Source organism: Lathyrus oleraceus, chromosome 2 (genome assembly GCF_024323335.1).
Source record: "Lathyrus oleraceus cultivar Zhongwan6 chromosome 2, CAAS_Psat_ZW6_1.0, whole genome shotgun sequence".
Lineage (NCBI taxonomy): Eukaryota > Viridiplantae > Streptophyta > Magnoliopsida > Fabales > Fabaceae > Lathyrus > Lathyrus oleraceus.
Window position 1 is genome coordinate 280,366,287 of NC_066580.1, and position 22,398 is coordinate 280,388,684.

Sequence of the window (22,398 nt, forward strand, 5' to 3'; positions counted from 1 at the left end):
GAATCAGAATCGGAGGCTCCTGCAAATATTCTTTTATCTTTTCAAATGCCGCTTGGCAGTCATTATTCCACCTGACCGTTTGATCTTTTCTTAACAACTTGAATATGGGTTCATACGTGGCTGTTAGATGAGATATGAACCGTGAAATGCAGTTCAATCTACCTAAGAAACCACGAACCTCCTTTTCTGTTCTCGGTTCAGGCATTTCCTGTATTGCTTTTTTCTTTTCTTTTTTTTCTTGTTTTTTCTTTTTTTTCAGCAGGATCGACCTCGATTCCTTTTTTCCGCTAACAATAAGCCCCAGCAACTTACCAGACCGCACTCTGAAAGTGCCCTTATTTGAATTCAACCTTAGTTTGAATTGTCTCAACCGGTCAAACTTGGCCAAGTATATCAGATGCCCCTCTTCTGTTTGGGACTTTGCTATCATGTCATCAACATAGCATCCGATTTCATGATGAATTATATCACGAAACAAAGTCGCCACAGCTCTCTGATACACGACACCGACGTTCTTTAGACCGAATGGCATCACCTCCGCTCTTGAGACTCGCCTCCAAGGCGGCCCCAATTTTCACTTCCTTTCAGACTTCTTCGGTGCCCCGATTAATAACCCCAACTCGCTCCTCGTGCGGTTGAATCACCTTCTCCTCTTGTTTCAACAATCTGGTTAATTCCTTCGACAGTTCACAATCTTCTTCGCCTTCTTCTTCGGCATGATAGATCGGATTGTCGAAGTCATATGAGGGTGTAACAGAATTGTTATCAATGAGATCCAGAGAATACAAAAGTCGGAACGAGACAAAACACAAGGAAGGAAAATGAAAATAAGCATTGCCATTTTTATTATTTTTTAAACTGCAAAAATAAATGAAAAACAGGGAACACCGCTTTTAATACCAAAAACATCCATTTATTAATGATGCAAAATGTTGCAAAATGAAACACATGAAGTGGCCCTTACAATGGACCAATACGTTTCGGGAAAAACGTATGGCTTTCATGCAAACAGTATCGAAAAACAGAAATATTACTCTTCATGATGAGTGACAGTGATGATCTTTGAGGCCTTCCAGTTCCCTGGTACGCACGATTTTATCCACGATTCGAGCTCGCAGTCATTGTCAATCTCTTCACCCACCGCACAGGCGTGACCTGGATCCAGCATTCCAGCACTGATGAACGTGAACGGTTGACGACGTCCTCTATTTTGTCCAGACAAGTCTTGGCCCGGCTGATAGCCAACCCCGAATCTATCTGTTTTCACTGCAATGTCTACCATTCTTCCCCAGCCTTTGGCCTCTCCGCTCTTCACCACTTCCATGGCCTGTTTGTAAGAAGAAATGGACGGCCTTTTATCTTCTTTAGCAAGAATGACATTCTCCACCTTGACGGTTTCAAATGACTGACATGGTGATTCACATGGTTCACCGTTCATTTCCACCTCCATCATTCCCTGAATCGTTTCCCTCATCATTGCACACCCATTTGTCGCGACAGCCGCACAACAATTATCACAACCTGGGAAAACTCCACTCTTCATCAGATGTCTCTGGACCACAGACATTGGAGTTCTTAACTGATCCACATCTGTCTCCTCCATTTTTCTTTTGTCCTTTGACATCACGTTCACCCCCACAGGACCATGCATTGGCACGGGGTCAGCATTAACATTCGGTGTCGGTGCAAAATTGATGGCTTTAGAATCCACCAAATCTTAAACGGCATGCTTAAAAGCTCTACAACCCTCAATGTGATGTCCGGGTGCCCCAGAGTGGAACTCGCACCTGACGTTCTCATCGTAATTTGCAGGCCTCCGATTTAGTCCTACAGGAACCAATATCCTCGGCTGAACTAACCCAAGATCCTTCAACCTTCTAAACAGAACGGTATAAGTCACGGGTGGCCTATCAAACTGACGATCCGTCGTCCCTCTTTTCACCTGGCACCCAGCTTTCTGTGCTCTCTGTTGAGGTGGATGTTGTTGCTGTTGGACAGATTGATTACCAACAGGAGTAGTCACTGTAGCAGCATACGGGTGGTAACGATCTCTACCATGTTCCTTACTGGTATGCACACCACTTGATTCAACCTCCTTCTTGTGCTGACCATTGCCAGAGAGCTTCTTTACTCCAGACGACGGAGCATTTCCCTGTATTTCCTCCGTTATCAGCCATTTTTCAATCCTCTCCAACCTCTCGGCGATTGCTTTCTGCCCCAAGGCGAGCCCTTGCATGATGTTGAACAACTCACCCATCTTCTCTCTCAGCTCGAGAATATCAGCGTTGGGTGGATCCATCAGCTTGGATTTGTTGAGTCTGGCCGAATATCTGAGCGGAAGAGCTATGTGCACCGGTTAGATGCTGACACCTACAAAACAGAAAACAGGTTAATATGACTCACACATGCAATGTCTACCCGTACGAGGAACATGCGGTCCTTCGATTCTGGCTTCATCGAGACGGACAATAATTCGACAATAACATTCTGACATCAATATGTCTCTCAACCAGAATCTCAACAGAGAATATACCCTGAATACGGATAGACATGAGTTAGATGCGGATGAATGCAAAGTGGGAATGATGCAGATGCATGAATGCAAGTCATAGTGCATCCTCCAAGTCATCTGAAGATCAACTGTATTGGATTCTGTCTTTGAACTGGTCACAGTCATCTGAGGGACCAAGTCACCATAAATCCAACTCGGGGAGTTCCGAAATAAACGGAACTAGAGGTTATATCACCCTCATCACTGGAAATCCACTGAGTGGATGACGACAAGATCCTCTGAACAAGTACCCTTGGATTCAACCCGGGGATCCGAAATAAACGGAACCCGCTGATAAATACCGCGGACAGAACTCCGGCGTCTTAGAAATAAATATCCATAAATTCGACTGAACCAAAGTCACCATCACAGCATCACTGACAGAACCTGTACTTGTAAGAATCAAACCCTTCCCTCACAGGTGAATTCTAACAAGGTCATCCTAAGGCGGATAATGGTCTTGACAATCAGGCAAGATACTCAATGGGTTTGCCCTTTCGGGTGTGCCGTTGTAGCTCTCATAAGATCATCTAAACCAAAGATCCGAGAAATAACGGTCACCGAAGTCAACAGCTCAGAAGAGATAATCCAACCTGAGTGGAATACTCCAAACGGAAGGATTCTCTCAACTGAACCTCGTCCGGCTGTGGTATGTCACATCTCCGCATCATGTCGTACAACATGTGAAGAGACATGAGACCACGCTAATCCTAGGTGTATGCTCGGGCCTGGGTATTGGGCCTCACTCAGAACACCCACCCCAAATCAGAAGAACCAACCTGTACAGAATCCAACACAATGATAATATGATGCATGCAAACATATATGCAAATATATACAATCACAGTATAATAATCACAACCAATAAATAAAGCAGTAAAAGCAACAAAAACTATCCTAGAGAGCGCTAAGATTGACTCGCTTAGGGAAGATGGACCAGCAAGAGGTCAACTTCTTTGAAAATCCCCAGCAGAGTCGCCAGCTGTCGCATACGCGAAAAACAACCGGCGGGAAAAGACACAGAGCCGCCACCGTGCGTTATTTATCCCAAAGGAGGGAAAGGAAACGCTCGAAGTAAACCTGAAAAAGGGAAAGGAATGGTCTTACGACCAGAGATTGCAAGGATCGGGAGTCGGTTACGCAAGGGGAAGGTATTAGCACCCCCTCACGTCCGTCGTACTCGACGGGATCCACGCTCAAAAGAATAGAATAAGGTTGCTGATAAACTGCTCAAAAACTGCACACACACTGGAATAAGCACAGGTGAAAGAAGACGGAGAAAGCGGACTCGGCAGGATGTCGCATCCTGGGCCTACGTAGTTTGTCAGACACAAACATCAGAGTCGACGTAGTTCGGGGATGCGGGAAACGTGCTCGCTAGGACATCGCATCCTATGCATACGTATCTTCTCTAACCAGAGTAAGAATCAGAGCACTCGTAGCTCGGTTAACGCACGCCAAAACAAAACACTGAAAGGAGACGCTGAGACGTCAATGAAACACACAAACGGAAACAGACTGCCAATGGCTGGTCTTACATCTGACTCCGAACAAACAAACGCAAATAGGAAACGGAATGCCAATCGCTGGACTTACATCAGACTCCAAGCACACAACAAATAGGAAACGGAATGACAATCGCTGGGCTTACATCCAACTCCACAAAAGAAACAGGAAACAGATAGCCAATCGATGGTCTTACATCTGACTCCACAAACAACAAACAAACGGGAAACTGAATGCCAATAGATGGACTTGCATCAGACTCCAAACCAACAAACGCAAACAGGAAATGGAATGCCAATGGCTGATCTTACATCCGACTCCTAACACACACAACAGGGTGAAAAAAGAAAAAAGAAAAGAGTCTCGATTGCAACTAGGGCAAGAGAAAAGAAAGGTCTCAATCGCAACGAGGGCGCGAGAAAGGGAAGGTCTCAATCGCAACGAGGGCGAGAGAAAAGGATTAAATGTTAGTCGTCAGTCAAACTCGACAAGACATTGCATCTCGTGCCTACGTATCTCATCTGGACATGAGAATCAGAGTTGCCGTAGTTCGGGCGCCACAAGCCCATTTGCTTTCGTGGCCCATTATCTCTATAAAACTCCATTTTCTTCTCTTTTTCTTTCCTTTTTCTTTCCTTTTTTCTATTTTCCATTTTGCTTGTTGTAAACCTTTTAACCGATGAATACCTGCATTAAACATAAAATACCAAGTAATAATAAGTGTTAATCAAGTAAAAAGCAATGCATATTGAGCCAAAAATACGATACATTTTCGTGTTATCATGTCCTTTGAGGACCGTGCGCCGAATGTGAAAGCTAATCCATTTCTTGCTCATGGTAATTCCTCTGTTAATATGGTAGACGGTTGTCCAGAAAGTTTCCGAGTCTTCGATGTACGATGTATTCGTAGGTCCTTGGTGGAGATGTATAAGACCCTGTGTACCATCAGTGATTGCGAGCACGACCATGATGGTTGTGCAATTTGCAGTGTGAACCCCCGTAGGTGTTCGGTTGTCAAGAGAGATATCCAGAGGTTGATGGATGAAAATGTGATCCAGATTCAACAATCTAGGGATATAGATTATGTCAATGTAATAGTGCCAGTGTTCAAGACCCCTGAGTGGTTGGTAATTCAGTTTGATAGCAGCAGTAGTAACAGCGTCAATAGGTCGGTATCGCCGTTAGTGATACGGTTAGCAGGCCCAGTCCTGTATGCACCCGATAGAGTTGTTCCGTATCAGTATAATGCGACAATGGTAGAGAAAGGTCAAGAGGTTCCATTGCCTACGACTAGTTCTATTGTGAATATTGCCGATATAGCGAAGGTGCCCGTAGTGGTCGTGTTTTTGGTCCTGTTTACCCGAAGAATGTAGAGGATGTCAGTAAGAAGGTGGGAGTTCCTGTAGTATATTCGGTTAGTGCTCCAAAGTGTCAGTCTGGTGAACACAGTTGTTTGAATCCTAATGATGATGATGAGGTACTTCGTTTGATTAAGAAGAGTGAATTCAATGTGGTGGAGCATTTGCTCTAGACTCCCTCCAAAATTTCAGTGTTGTCTCCGCTAATGAATTCTGAAACGCACAGAGAAGGATTGAAAAAGGTATTGGAGCAAGCTTATATGGAACATGATGTAATAGTAGATTAGTTTGACCATATTGTGGCTAATATCACTTCCTGCAACAATTTGAGTTTTTGTGACGAAGAACTTCCCGAGGAAGGCAAAAATCACAATCTGGCATTGCATATATCGATGAACTGCAAGGAGGATGCGTTGTCCAATGTGTTGGTTGATACCGGTTCTTCATTGAATGTGCTCCCAAAGTCAACTCTGTCAAGATTTTCGTATCAAGGAGCTCCGATGAGGTACAGTGGCGTGATCGTCGAAGCTTTTGATGGTTCTCGCAAGACTGTTATTGGTAAGGTGGACCTTCCAGTGAATATAGGTCTGAATGATTTCCAAATTACTTTCCAAGTAATGGATATCCACCCGGCCTATAGCTGATTGTTAGGAAGGCCGTGGATACATGAGGCAGGAGTTGTTACGTCAACTCTACATCAGAAATTGAAATTTGTGAAGAATGGTACGCTCGTCATTGTGGGTGGAGAGAAAACTTTGTTGGTAAGCCACATGTCATCTTTCTCATATGTTGAAGCTAAGGATGAGATTGAAACTTTGTTCCAAGCTCTACCTATTGCTGAAGAAAGGAGAGTTGGGGGCACCTATGTCCTCTTTTAAAGACACGTAGGAAGTTATTGAAGATGGTAGTTCTGATCAGTGGGGTCGGATGGTATAGGTCGCCGAGAAAAAAATTCGTGTTGGTTTGGGTTTTCAACAAAGGTCATCTGTTAAAGATGTTCAACCTAATTTCCGTAGCGGAGGGTTCATTCATGGTAATAAACAACACTCAGCTACAGCAATTGAGGGGGATGAAGATGAAGATTGCACCAATTTTGTGACGCATGGAAAAGCTTGCAACAATTGGATCGCTGTTGACGTTCCTATTATTGTTCATCGCTCTAAGTAATTGCTTTATTGTTTTTTAAAATCCTTCTCCTATGCCTAAGGGAGAAGTGAACATTGTTTGACATCTTTCAAATTGATCATTAATAAAATACAATTCTATTCGTCCACATCTATGATGTTTTATTTTTACTTTTTTTCTTTTTCTAAAAAAATGGTAATCACAAAAAAAACATAAATAATTAATAATTGTCCATCTGCATAATATTTGGTTGCAATTCACTTCTCTAAAATCAAAATATCAAATCATTATGCAGGTTGGTTTCTAAACAAATTGAATACAATGATCCTACTCCTTCTCCAAACTTTGAATTCCCTGTGTTTGAGGCTGAGGAAGAAAGTGATGAAGAAGTATCTGATGAATTGTCTCGTCTACTTGAGCATGAGGAAAAAGCCATTCAGTCGTTCGAAGAGCAGATTGAGTTGGTCAACTTGGGTTCCAAAGATGATGTGAAGGAAGTCAAGATTGGGTCTCGATTGTGTACAGAGGTTAAGAAGGGGTTGGTTGATCTTCTTTGAGAGTATTCAGATGTGTTTGCTTGGTCCTATCAAGACATGTCTAGTTTGGATTCTGAGATTGTGGAGCATATATTGTTGTTGAAGCCAGAATGCCCGTCAGTCAAGCAGAAGCTAAGGAGGACTCATCCTGATATGGCAATGAAAATCTAAGAAGAAGTGCAAAAGCATATTGATGCTTGTTTCCTTGTTATTGTTGAGTATCCGCAGTGGGTGGCCAATATTTTGCATGTTCCTAAGAAGGATGGAAAAGTTTGTATGTGTGTCAATTATATAGATTTGAACAAAGCCGGTCCAAAAGATGATTTCCCTCTGCCCCACATTGGTATGTTGGTAGACAATATAGCTAAATTCAAAGTCTTTTCGTTTATGGACGGATTTTCCAGTTATAATCATATTAAAATGGCACCCGAGGGAACACTATGTTAAAGAGTGATGCCTTTCGGTTTAAAGAATGCTGGTGCAACTTACCAAAGAGCAATGACCATTCTTTTTCATGATATTATGCACAAAGAGATCGAAGTCTGTGTTAATGATATGATTGCTAAATCCAGTGATAAAGAAGAACATGTTGAGCATTTGTTGAAGCTGTTCTAACGTTTGAGGAAGTACAAACTCCGCTTGAATCCCAATAAGTGTACTTTTGGTGTTCGTTCTGGTAAGTTGTTGGGCTTTATTGTCAGCGAGAAGGGTATTGAAGTTGATCCTGCCAAGGTCAAAGCAATATAAGAGATGCCTGCACCCAAAACTGAGAAGCAAGTCAGAGGTTTTCTAAGCCGCTTGAATTATATCTCAAGATTCATTTCACACATGACTACCACATGTGCGCCTATATTCAAGCTTCTTCGGAAAGATCAGTCTTGTAATTGGACCGAAGACTGCCAGAAAGCTTTTGACAGTATCAAAGAGTATCTGCTTACGCCTCTGATTCTGTCTCTGCCTGTTGAAGGAAAACCTTTGACCATATATTTGACTGTGCTTGAAGAAAGTATGGGTTGTGTTCTTGGTCAGCAAGACAAAACTGGAAATAAAGAATATGTCATTTACTACCTCAATAAGAAATTCACCGACTGTGAGACTCGGTATTCTATGCTAGAAAAGACTTGTTGCGCATTGGCTTAGGCTGCTAAGCGTCTGCGTCAATATATGTTGAATCATACCACTTGGTTGATATCCAAAATAGATCCAATCAAGTATATTTTTGAGAAGCCTGCTTTAACTGGGAGGATTGCCCATTGGCAGATGTTATTATCAGAGTATGATATTGAATAACGATCTCAAAAAGTGATTAAGGGTAGTGTCTTGGCTTGGCTCACCAACCTATTGAAGATTATCAGTCAGTGCAGTATGATTTTCCTGATGAAGAGATCTTATACTTGAAGATGAAAGATTGTGATAAACCATTGCTTGAAGAAGGGCTAGAACCTGGTACCCGTTGGGGCATGGTATTTGATGGAGCTGTTAATCAGTATGGTAATGGCATTGGAGCAGTGATTATTACTCCTCAAGGCACGTATTTTCCGTTTATCACTAGATTGACTTTCAAGTGTACAAATAATATGACTGAGTATGAAGCTTGCATTATGGGGCTTGAAGAGGCCATTGATCTCAAAATCAAGTATTTAGATGTCTATGGAGATTCAACTTTGGTCGTGAATCAGATCAAAGGTGAATGGGAGACGAATCAACCCGGTTTGATACCATATAGAGATTATGCAAGGAGGATTTCAACTTTCTTTACAAAGGTTTAGTTTCATCATATCCCTCGAGATGAAAACCGGATGGCAGATGCTCTGGAAACGTTGGCTTCAATGATCATGGTGAAGTATTGGAATGAAGTTCCTAATCTAACTGTGATGCATCTTGATAGGCCAGCGCATGTGTTTGCTGTTGAAGAGATCAAGGATGAGAAGCCATGGTATTTTGATATCAAATGTTTTCTCCAAAGTCAGATTTACCTGCCTGGGGAATCTTTGAAAGATAAGAAGACTTTGAGGAGATTAGCTGGCAACTTCTACCTGAATGGTGATGTGCTTTATAAGAGAAATTTCGATATGGTTCTGCTCAGATGCGTGGATAGACACGAAGTAGACCTATTGATGAATGAAGTCCATGAAGGTTCCTTTGGTACTCATTCCAATGGATATGCTATGGCAAAGAAGATGTTGCGAGCAATTTACTATTGACTGACAATGGAATCTGACTGTTGCAAGTTTGTGAAGAAATGCCATAAGTGTCAAATCTATACAAATAAGATTCATGTTCCTCCGACACTGTTGAATGTCATTTCCTCTCCATGGCCCTTCTCCATGTGGGGAATTGATATGATTGGCATGATTGAGCCCAAAGCTTTGAACAAGCATCGTTTCATTCTGGTGGTAATTGACTACTTCACAAAGTCGGTTGAAGCGGCATCGTATGCGAATGTAACCAAGCAAGTTGTTGTGAGGTTTATCAAGAAACAAATTATATGCCGTTATGGTGTGCCAACTAATACCATTACTGATAATGGTTCGAACTTGAATAATAACATGGTTGAAGCTCTTTGTAAAGACTTCAAGATTGCACACCATAATTCTTCTCCCTACAGACTTAAGATGAATGGGGTTGTTGAAGCTGCAAACAAGAACATCAAGAATATCATCCAGAAGATGGTTGTGACGTATAAAGATTGGCCTGAGATGCTCCCATTTGCTTTGCATGGGTATCGTACATCCATCTACACTTCAACAGGGGTAACCCCTTTCTCACTTGTTTATGGCATGGAAGCTGTGCTCTCGGTAGAGGTTGAGATCACATCATTGCGTGTGCTGATGGAAGCCAAGTTGACTGGATCAGAATGGTGTCAGACCAGATTTGATCAGTTGAATTTGATTGAAGAGAAGAGATTGACTGCCATGTGTCATGGTCAGTTGTATCAGCAAAGAATGAAGAAAACATTTGGTAAGAAGGTCATACCTCGTGTATTAAGATAAGGTGACCTTGTGCTCAAGAAAATCCTATCTTTCAAACCAGATTCTAGGGGCAAATGGACTCCTAATTATGAAGGCACATATGTTGTTAAGAGAGCCTTTTCAGGCGGTGCTTTGATTCTTACAACTATGGATGGTGAAGAGTTCACGCATCCTGTGAATGTTGATGCAGTCAAGAAATACTTCACCTAAAGAAGAAAAGAACAACTCGCTAAGTTGAAACCCGAAAGGATGGCTAAGGAAAAAATGAGCGTCTCGGTGGATTGAAAACCTGAAAGGGCGATCCAGGAAAACGTTAGAGACATAAAACAGAAAACATTATCCCGATAAATTAAGTACTCCTACCTTGGGGCAATTTATGCAAAAAAAATTAGGGATTATGGCAAGTAACTGCAAGTTATTGATCCCCAATCGTAAAGACTTTCTTGAGCACAATGTTTGGTTCTAATTCATCTTCAGCCAAAGCCAAGAGCACAGTGGATATCAAAATTGGTAGAATGATTAGTGATCATTGTATTCAATGTAGCCCTTTTCCATGTAAATTACCATTTTTCAACTTTTGTAAAGATCTATGGAGTCTTGTCATTTACAGACTACCATCCTATTAAATAAAATTGAGCTTTTTATCCAATTGTTTCTACTCTTATTTATTCAGCTAAGTGGAATTAAATTTTATTGTGATCATTTTGAAATTAAAGTTTTAAAATAAAAAGCATGTTTTCTTAAATAATAAAAGCAGTTACTTTAAAAAAAAGCAATTAAAGGAATATCAACAGCGGTTTGAAGAACGGTAAGCCCTAAATGCGAAGCATTGTTGTTTTCTCCCCAAGCAGTTGGTGCAATCTCCGTTTATTCTCAAAAGCTTTTCAGCATCTCCAGCCGAGTTGTTGGTTTCCCCAGTTGAGTTCGTAGTTGCCTCCCTCGAGTTATAGGCACGTTATTGCAGTAGGTTGCATAGATTCAGAAAATTTTAGTCCCCGTAAGTCGCCATCAGAGTTATCCCTAACCTCTGTTAGCCCCGACTCTTGAGCAGTATTTTCGATCCTCTACAAGGTTGTCTCCCATTTGATATGGTGTTAACCTAAAAAATCCCCACAGAGTTGATAGTGCAGGTTTTCGAAAAACCTTTTCCCTCTCCCTAGCCAGGGTTGAGCCTTTGAGATAGATGATTCCCGTTCATCCTTCGCAACCCTTTCTCTCCAACAGATGCTTCCCTCTTGTGAGGATTGGTTGAGTATTGTATTGGTGATGCAGACCAGTGACATTTGTATCCTTTGTAGTCGTTTTGTCAGTATAATCATCATATATACATATACATATACATATACATATACATTCATAAATTTCATTATTGCATCATAATGCACTTTGTCATTCATTATTTCTCTGATCCTCTGCTACGGTGGTATACTTTTCCCCCACGCAGATTTGGTATGTCTGTCCTCTTTCAATTGTAGAGTGTCACCCCCTCAAGAAGAAAGAATTTAACCTTTCTCATTCCCCACTGAGTTACTTCCTCGTGGATGATCATTATTTTAGTTTCCTCCCCAGTTGATTATCTGGATGGAAACGCCCCCCCTGGGTTATATCCTCATTGGGTTGAGTCTTTGATTGACCGTTTCTTTCTAGATCTTACCTAGATAGATGCTTTTGGTCCCCTGAAAGTTTATTACCCAGTAACTGATAGTATTCTTCTCAATTTGCAAGTATTCCATTTTTCCTCAATACCCGGAAAAAGTAACCCTTTTCTCCCCGGCGGGTCCGTTTTCACGTTTCCCAGGAAGTCTATCCTTGATATGTTCATCCTAACTGATGACGGATATTTTCTTCCCCCGCAATTGAGTCTACCCTTGATATGTTCATCCTAACCGATGACAGATATTCTCATTTTGGTATTCTACCCAGTAAAAAGGTAGTCGTAATCCCTATTTCTTTCCTCATAGAGTTAATCCTTGATATGTTCATCCTAACCGATGACGGATTTCCTCTTCTCTGCGGTCTTCTGCCCAGTAACCGATAGTTGTAAATCTTGTTTCCCCTTGGAGTTTATCCTTGATATGTTCATCCTGACCGGTGACGGATATTCTCTTTTCGGTATTCTATCCAGTATCCGATAGATATAATTCCTACTTTTTTCAGGTAGTTTATCCTTGATATGTTCATCTTAACCGGTGACGGGTATCCTTCCTAATATCCCCAGGTGAGTCTATCCTTGATATGTTCATCCTAACCGATGACGGATATTCATCCCCTTTGAGTTTATCCTTGATATGTTCACTTTAATTAGTGACTGATATTCTCTTTCTTTGCGGTCTTTTTCCCGGTACCCGGTAGTTGTGAACCCTATTTGGCTATTCCCCAGCAGGTTATTCTTACCCAGTAACTGGTAATGAATACAGCTCTGGGTTTCCCCCAGCAAGTCATCCTTGATATGTTTACCATAACCGGTAACGGATGTCCTCTCTGACAGACTATGTTATCTCCTTACCCAGTACCCGGTAGTGGATAATATACTTTTGTTGCTCCTGTGTTGAAGATCTTTTCTTCTCCAATTGAGTTTGAGCGTGTATTTCCTCATTGAAATCTCCATTTCCTGTTTGGTTCGAGTATTTCAGCTTTGTTCTGATCTACCTATTTCCCATGCAGATGTTCCTTTTATCCCTAGCTGAGTCTTTCCATAGATTTATTTTCGTGGAATCCCTCGATTCCCCCAACAGTTTTAAAGTCATAGCCTGGCCTACGCACAACCTTTTTCCCCCTAGAGTCTCCGTCTCCCCAGTGAGTTTTCCTTACGGAATATGTTATACTCCTGCGGACTTTCGGTTTCTCCGGATTCTTTTCCTTTGTGGCAACATTTCCCCACTGATATTATTTTAACATTCAATCATATGCACCATGAGGTCTCTTAGGGACCAAAATTTGTTTCTATATGTTGTTATTTAAGTCCATTCTACTGAGTCAATGTGAAGATTTTAACCTTCATCTCCTCATCTAGAACGTCCTTAAATAGGGGCAGCTGTAAGACCCCAATTTTGACCCTAAGATCCCTCATGCTATTCTCATCATATGCATTAGCATTGAGATCACACCTTGGCATCCTCCTTACCCCTCACTCACTGGGTTTGCATTGGGAGAGATCACCAAGCACAATTTGATTGTATCATACTTTTTTTTCTTTATTCACTAACAAAAATACCAAAAATATGTCAATGTATAGTTTGTTGCTTTTGTAGGTAGTGCACATGCTCACCTTTGATCTAACAAGCTCATATCTAGGGTTTAAGACCCTCATTGTAAGGAGCTCAATCAAGAAATGGTTTACTATGGCTCTAAGTATCATATATGAATTCCCATGATCTTCACATGTTATTTTGATCAAGAAATCATCAAGAGTTTGGAGTTGGTTTGCCTTGGAAACCCTAATTCATTTGGGTATCTTATGTGACTTCTTCAACAAGTTTCTTCACCAATTTATCAAATATTTCAAGGGATACTTCACATTACATCATCTTATGTATATATGATCCTCCATAAGTCCCAAAAGTCAATAGAATATCAAGCTATCAAGTTGGTTCATGGTGGTTGACCAGAGGAATTCAACTAGTCAAAACTGGGGTTTCCTAGACCCTATCTCCTACTATTTTTGTCATATGAAAGTGATTACAAGAGCTAAGTTACTCTAAATGACATTCCAAACAACTTTCATGTTGAGGTCAAGAGCTAGTTTTTCTTGGAAAGTCATTTTTTATGGTGAACGATTATAGGTCATTTTGTCTAAACCCTAATTTGGAGGTCAACTTCCCAAGACCATAACTTGCCCAATTTTTATGAGATGAAATCCATTCAAGTTTCATGATCAAAGTCAAGATGTCTACTTAAACTTTGATGTTTGGAGGAAGTGCAAATTCAACTTGAAAATACATGTGATAAAGGGAAACATTATAGGTCATTTTGGGCCAATACCATTGAACAAGTGATTTTTCTCAACTTCTAAAATGCATAAATCCTTCATGTTAAATCCAAATGAAGTCAAATTTGTGACCAATTTGAAGGAATTTGAGAGAGCTACAAATTTTATGAAGGAACGTTTTTCATTTGAGGTCCATAGAAAAAGTTACTCAAGGTGAAAGAAGTGAACATATGGCTTGATACTTAGAATTTTTTTTTTGATATGTTTGATTTTCCAAACTTCCACCTCAAAACTCATCATGATCCAAGCTTCAAATGAAATAGTGTACAATATGAAAGTTGTTCCTATTGACCTAACCTTTCCAAAAAGTCCAAATTTATCTCATTTGGACAAAGTATGAATGAGTTGCGCATGGCTTAAAGTTGAAGGACCATTTGGAAGATTTGAAGTTCCACTCTTCATACACGATTGCATGGCCTTTCCACATGATTTCAGCATTGCTTACACATAATTTTGGACCTAAGTGCATCATTGGATGGGCCTATCACACGCCCATGCAAGCATGCAAGTGAGATTTCCAACTTTGGCCAAAATGGAAGTGTGCAATTATCAATCTCCTTGGCTATAAATAGAAGTCCTCTTGCTCAGAACTAAGGACCCTGGCGCGTAAGCTTTAAATCAGCAACCCTAAACCCTCACATTCAAAGGATAAGCTTGAAGATTTTCTTTGAAAATCGAGTTTGAATCTCACACTGTTTTTGAAATTGAAACTCCAAGAGTCCTTCCTTCTCTTTGATCCATTTCCACTCCATCAAGCATCTGAAGCAAGGCCAAGCATAATTGAAAGCAAGATCATGCCAATCTGAACCTGCATTGATGGTGATTTTCAGAATTTTTCATCTCTTCAAATCTCACTCAATTATCCATTATTCTTGTTGATTCTTGGTTGTATGAAGTCCTACCAATGTAAGGAACAAGATTGAGTTGCTTAGAGGTCAAATCGAAGCAACTCAGATCATGATCCTCAAATTTCAACTCCTTGTATCTTTCTATATACTTTGAGTTAGACAAAATTGAGGTCAGATTCGAGCTCCTGAGCACTTTTTTCTTTAAATTTATGTCCTCCTTTTTCATTTTGGTGATGGTTGAGGGTGGAGAAGTCCGGTGAGGTCCACCGGAGAAGAAGACCAGAGCTCTGGCTCCGGCGGTGTGTTGACACGCTTCTGAACCACATGATCCTTTTAATTTGTTTTAATCTGGGGCGTCCAAAGTGATTACCACGCGTGTGGGACATTTGACTTGGTGTATGGTGGAACACGCACTCAGATCCACTTGATCTGCCACCTCAATTAATGAGGGAGATTAAGTGATCCACGTTTTTTTGTAATTTCTGAATTTTCATTTTAATTGCCTTATTTTCATTAATTCATATTAATTTTAATATTGATCCAAAAAATATGGGACTTTCATCAAAAAAATTCAAATATTTTTCTCTTTTATTTTCTGAATTAAAATTATTTTTTGGATCAATATTAATATTTTTCATGATTTAATTGTTTTGTGCATCTTTTTAATTGTTTAAAAATACTTTTAAGTCTCCAAAAATTATGAAATTTTTTCTCCAAGGTCCTTTGACCTTGTTTGACCTATGATAAATATTTTGGCCATTTATTTGGTGTCTTAAAGAGGTTTTAGGTTTTTGATCAACCATAATTTAATTTAGTGCATTTTTTAATTGATTTTTAATTGTGAATAAATTGTGTTGAGCTATTTTTGTTGACTTGTTGAGTTTGACTATTGTTGTTGGGCCTTGTTCAAGGTTGATTTGAATTTGTTGTATTAAAATCATTGGATTTAGGGGATTGATGAAAGGTACATTTCATCTCCCAAAATGAATGAATGATTTTAATTTGATAAAATCCTTCTCTTGTCCAATTTGTGTTTGTCTCATTTCCCCTCCTCTTCATCTTCAATCCCCTTCTATCACATTCATTCCATTGACCTATGTTATCTCTATATCCTAAGGCTAATTGGTTGATAATCCAATACAAGTATGGATGAGATTAGGTCCACCCTTTTGCCATTTTCTTTTAAGTGTGGTATATTTTAGGAGTATGGTTCAGAATACCATATCTCTAACATGCATTAACACTAAAATTTCTATTGCCCGACCTCAGATAGTTGTGACTTCTACATAAGTCCAATTACGATTGCTTAACATAACGCTAAATTTTGACCCAAAAGCATAACATTATAGTAAGTGAGATTTCAAGTCTCCCCCCTTTTATGGTATTATGTGGAAACTTGGCCTTTTTTCCTTCCTTTGGAAGATGTCTTGGTTCAGGGATCCATGTTTGTGAATAGAGGGTTGAGTGTTCTCCAAAGAATGGCTTAAACAAGTATAAAGCAAAAACAATACTAACTCTTAATCAACTAACATTTGACTAACTTTTAATTTCAAGTCATTTACTTTACGCACTTTAAATTCAAGTCATTTATCATTTGCCATTATTCATACCATTTAACTTGTTTATCTTAATGCCATTTTCACTTTACTCATTTGAGCCATATATCGTGATTGTATATACTTGTTAGTGTATTTTGTTTGTATTTGTGGTCTTTTGACCTTAATGTACATAATAACAACAAAAAACCCTAAATATGTTTGTGTGGACTGTTGAATTTGATTTGAGACTTGGACTTAGAATTAGGCAACATTCCCTATGCAAAAGGACTTGGCCAATGCCAACTTTTTTGAAAGCAAGTCATTGTGAATTGAGCCTTCATCTGATGCAAGTATTGAGATCCCTTTTGAGTTCATCTGCTACATGGTCTTAATGAAGTTGTTACTTTGAACCTGTGTCTAATGCCTTATTCTGAGCCATTAAAGGAGTATGTCATCTGATGCATGGGAAATTATAAAGAAGACTATGGAGTTGCTTGCTTGGATGTGGCTATCTTTATTTGATGCCTTTCTCTTCATCTTGCTATGTGTGTATTGATATTGCTTGATTCTAAAGTCCAAGGGAAAATTGGGTTTCTATGTGACATTCTTGTCTATTGGATTGCATCCCATTGGTCAGGTCTTTTCAACTCTTAACTTTTAAATTTTTGTTTAGGATTAGTCTCTTCATCTCCTCCCACTTATTTAATTTCAAATATCTCCCTCCTTTTAAAATCTTCTTTTCTTGTGATTTCTAAACCTAGACTCTTTATTGCAAATTAGAAACTTTGACCTTATGCCATTGCATTTTTAAACTCTTTTTCTTAATAAAATTTGTAAATGAATCTAACCATATTGACTTAAAATTTCAAAAGATAAAAAGAATTAACACCCATTCAAACTCTTTTAGGCGTTTGGTACCTCTTTTAAACTTTAATTTTTTGTTAAAAGCAACTCATTCACTTTGAAATTGTTACCATGAACTACGAGGTTTTGATCCCTCATTTTTATGTTGGTACGTAGGCACAAGTCCGAAGGTCTTGTCAAACACAAAAATATAATTAATGAATTATTTTCTCATCCCCACACTCTATTTATTGCAAACATCTGTTTATACCAAAACACATGTACATACAAAAAAGGGCTCTGTAGGAGTACCTAGGACACTTTGGGTGCTAACACCTTCCCTCTGTGTAACCAACCCCCTTACCTGTAATCTCTGGAATTTTATTAGTTTTGATATGAAAACTTCTTATCTTTGGGTTTTGTTCGTACTTTTCCCTTTTCCCTTGGAAACAATAAAAGCGCGGTGGCGACTCTAGTTTTATTGACGTTAAGTTTATCCATATCTTGATGGTCATGAATTTACCGTTATAGCAGTCATGGGGGGGAGCGTAAGAGTTTAAACCTAATTCCAAGAATTGATAAATCTAATGTGTCACACTTTTATCACGCATGCTCAAAAAGTGGGACAGCTGTCGCCACTAAGAACCATATGAAATCAAATGACAAGACAACCATTTAATGGAGCAACTCTTCAGAATCAGGAAGATAAATCAATAAGATTGTTTCTGATCAGAATCTTTCTGATTCATGAAAACTTCCTTACTTCTGAAAGCTCATATTTTAGAGTCAGAAAGAATAACAATCTCAGAATCTAATATAGAGTTCTGAAGACTTAAACATTCTGAAATACACCTTATCATTCTGGACATAATTTCATAAAAAAAATTCAGAATGAACCCGAATCTATCTTCAGCAAGGAGTTTTATAAAGATATCATCCCATTGATGGTCTATATCAAAAAAAATTAAATGAAAATTACCCTTCTGAACATAGTCACGTAAAAAGAGATGTTTCATTTCAATATGCTTAGCCCTAGAATGCAAGATAGTATTCTTAGATAAACAAATAGCAGAAGTATTACAAGAGAGAATATGAGCGTTACTCTCAGATGTTTGATAATCTTCCAACTGACTCTTCATCCAGAGTATTTGATTGCTGCATCCAGAAGCTGCAATATATTCATTTTTAATTGTTAAAAGCGCGATTATTGATTGTCTCTTACTAGACCATGAGATCAAGTTATCTCCCAGAATTTGGCAATTTCCAGAAGTACTTTTCTTTCAATTCTGTCTCCAACATAGTTAGTGTAACGCCTCAGACTATTTGTGACGCTTCATACTTCTTTTAGGATTATTGACTGACCCAACAAACCAACACGGGTCTTTTCAGCATGTTTTGTCCTCACTCACACGTTTTCCAGGAAACTTCCCAGAAGGTCACCCATCCAAATACTACTCCAAGTCAAGCATGCGTAACTATGGAATTCTTATTTATCAGGCTACCGAAAAGAAGATGCATATTATTTTCGGTAGCCTAACAGATAAAAACTCCAGAGTTAAGCGTGTTTGACTTGGAGTAGTATTTGGATGGGTGACCTTCTGGGAAGTTTTCCGGAAAGCGTGTGATTGAGAACAAAGCATGCTGAAATGACCCGTGTTGGTTTGTCGGGTCAGTCGGTAATCCAGAAAGCAGTCTGGGGCGTTATAAATGGTATTAGAGCCAGACCTCTCCCAATATGATGTGGTTCGAGGATGAACCAAGCGGAAGCTGGTGGGCATGTAACACCCGAGGCCGGAGAGAACAGAGAGTGGTTACATGTTACACCTGAGGGCGAGGGAGTGGTTATCGGTGCACGGAGCATGACAATGAGACACTCCTAGCAGCTTCTAGGGAAACACCGATTTCACATCGGAATGAGAAAGATCCTGAGGCTGTGCAAGTATGAGACTGCATGGTTGAAGGAAGGCTTATAAGGATTAATTGGTATTACCTATAACAACAAGATGTATCTTCTTTTCGATAGCCTAACCAATAAGAACTTTATAGTTAAGCATGCTTCACTTGGAGTAGTATTGGGATGGGTGACCTTCTGGGAAGTTCCCTAGAAAGCGTGCGAGTGAGGACAAAACATTCTAAAAAGTCATGTGTTGGTTTGTGGGGTCACTCGGTAATCCCAAAAGTAGTCTGGGGTGTTTCAAATGGTATCAGAGTCAAACCTCTCTCAGTACAATATGGTTCGGGGATGAACCAAGTGGAAGTTGGTGGGCATGTAACACCAGAGGCCAGAGAGAACAAAAAGTGGTTATTTTACATCCGAGGGAGAGGGAGTGGTTATTAGTGCATGAGGCATGACAATGAGACACCCCTAGCAACTTCTAGGGAAAAACTGAATTCACATCAAAGTGAGAGGGGTCCTGAGGTTGTGTAGGTAAGGGACTACATGGTTGAAGGAATGCTTATAAAGATTAATTGGTACTACCTATACCAACAAGATGCATCTTATTTTCGATAGCCTAACAGATAAGACCTCCATAGTTAAGCATGCTTGATATGGAGTAGTATTTGGATGGGTTACCTTTTGGGAAGTTTCCTAGAAAGCGTGCGAATGAGGACAAAATATGTTGAAAAGACTCGTGTTGGTTTGTGGGGTCAGTCAATAATCTTGACAGCAGTTTGGGGTGTTACAGTCAACGTCATAATAGCCTACTAATTTATACTCACTTGATTTTTTATTAAACAAACTAAGGTTAGTAGTACCTTTCAAATACCTAAAGATTCTCTTAATAACAGTTACGTGAGTTTCCCTAGGATCTGATTAGAAGCGAGCACATAAGCAAACACTGAATAAGATATCAGGTCTAGAAGTGGTTAGATATAAAAGAGAGCATATCATACCTCTGAATAGCTTCTGATTTACCTTACTGCTTGCCTCTTCTTTCTCCGGAATACATGTAGGATGCATTAGAGTCTTTGCTTTCTTACATTCTGATAAGTTGAACTTCTTCAGAAGTTCCTTTGTATATTTTCTCTGATGAATATATGTTCCTTCTGATTGTTGATCAATCTGAATTCCCAGAAAGAACTTAAGTTCTCCCATCAAACTCATTTCAAATTTTGCCTGCATTGACTTAGCAAAATCCTTGCATAATGACGCATTAGTAGAACCAAAAATAATATCATCAACATAAATTTTCACAACCAGAATATCATTCTTAAAGTTTTTTTAAAAGAGAGTTGTGTCCACTTTCCCTCTGGTAAAATCATTTTCCAAAAGAAAGTTACTTAGTCTATCATACCATGCTCTGGGAGCTTGCTTTAGACCATATAACAATATTTTCAATTTAAAAACGAAATCATGATTTTGAGAACTTTCAAAACCAGGAGGTTGATGAACATATACTTCTTCAGAAATATATACATTCAAGAATGCACTCTTAACATCCATCTGATAAAGGATGATGTTATGATTGACTGCAAATGAAATTAAAAGACAAATAGACTCTAACCTAGAAAATGGAGCAAAGGTTTTTGTATAGTCTATACCTTTTTCCTGACTATAACCTTGTGCTACCAGTCGAGCCTGTTTCTGACAACCTTGCCTTTCTCATTCAGCTTGTTTCTGAAGACCTATTTGGTTCCAATAATATGGAAGCCTTTTGGTTTTTGAACAAGATCCCAAACATCGTTTATGGTGAATTGATTCAGTTCTTCTTGCATACCTAAAATTTATTCATTATCCAGAAGAGCTTCATTAATTGATGTGGGTCCTATCAGAGACACCAAACCTAGAAGAGTCTCTTCATAAGGTTTGAATGAAGATATAGTTCTGATTGGAGCATTCTTGTCTCCCATAATCAGTTCTTCATAATGATAAGTTCTTAATCTACCCTTCTTATGATGAGTTGGATCAACGATTGTTTATGGTTGAGTCATTTCTTCAGATTATTTGTCTTTGCCTTCTGAGTCTCTTTCTCCAGAAACAGTATCTTTGGATTCTGAAAGATTGATCTTCAGATCTGAAAATTTCTCAACTAGACTTGACTTTTCAGGGTCCAAGCTTATCATTAAATCTAACATGAATTGACTCATCAAAAATTCGTGTTCCTGTGTTAAAGATTCATTAGCCTTTAGAGCAGTCAGAATATCGTAACAAAAAACACTTATGTGCTTTAAAATCAAACTTGCCAAGATTCTCTTTAGTGTTCAACATAAAGCATTCACATCCAATAGGGTGAAAATAAGAAATGTTGGGCTTTTTGTTCTTCCACAATTCATAAGGAGTCTTACCCAGAATAGGTCGGATAGAAATCATGTTCTGAATATAACAACTTATGTTAACTGCTTCTGCCCAAAAATGCTTAGCCATATCAGTTTCTTGGATCATGGTACGAGCCATTTCTTGCAAAGTCCTATTCTTCCTTTCTACAAATCCATTTTTTTGTGGAGTTCAAGGACAAGAGACATCATGGGAAATACCCTTTTAATCAAAAATATTTTCAATATGTTTATTTTCAATCTCGCCACCATGATCACTTCTGACTTTGACTATTTTGCAATTGATTTCTGTTTGCACTAGTGAGCAGAAGGTAGAAAATGCAGAATGTGACTCATCTTTGTGTTTCAAGAACTTTAACCATGTCCAATGACTATAGTCATCAACTATGACCAATCCATACTTCTTTCCATTGATAGAAGTAGTTTTTACTGGTCTAAAAAATTAATATGCAGAAGTTCTAACGATCTAGAGGTAGAAACAACAATTTTTGCTTTGAAAGATGTTTTAGAAAACTTGCCTTTCTGGCATGCTTCACAAAGAGCATATGAAGAGAACTTCAGGTTGGGTAGACCTCTGACTAATCCAAGATTATTTAGCTAAGAAATCCTTCTCATGCTAACATGGCCCAAACGTCTCTTCCATACCCATTGCTCCTCATTAACAGACATTAGACATTTTACATTTTGATATTCAAGATCAGAAAGCCTAATTTTGTAAATGTTGGTCTTCCTCTTTCCGTTAAAAAGGATTGTACCATCTTTCTGACTAATAACCTTACACGAATTTTGGTTAAAGATGATATCATAACCGTTGTCACTAAGTTGGCTAATAGACAACAGGTTATGCATCAGACCATC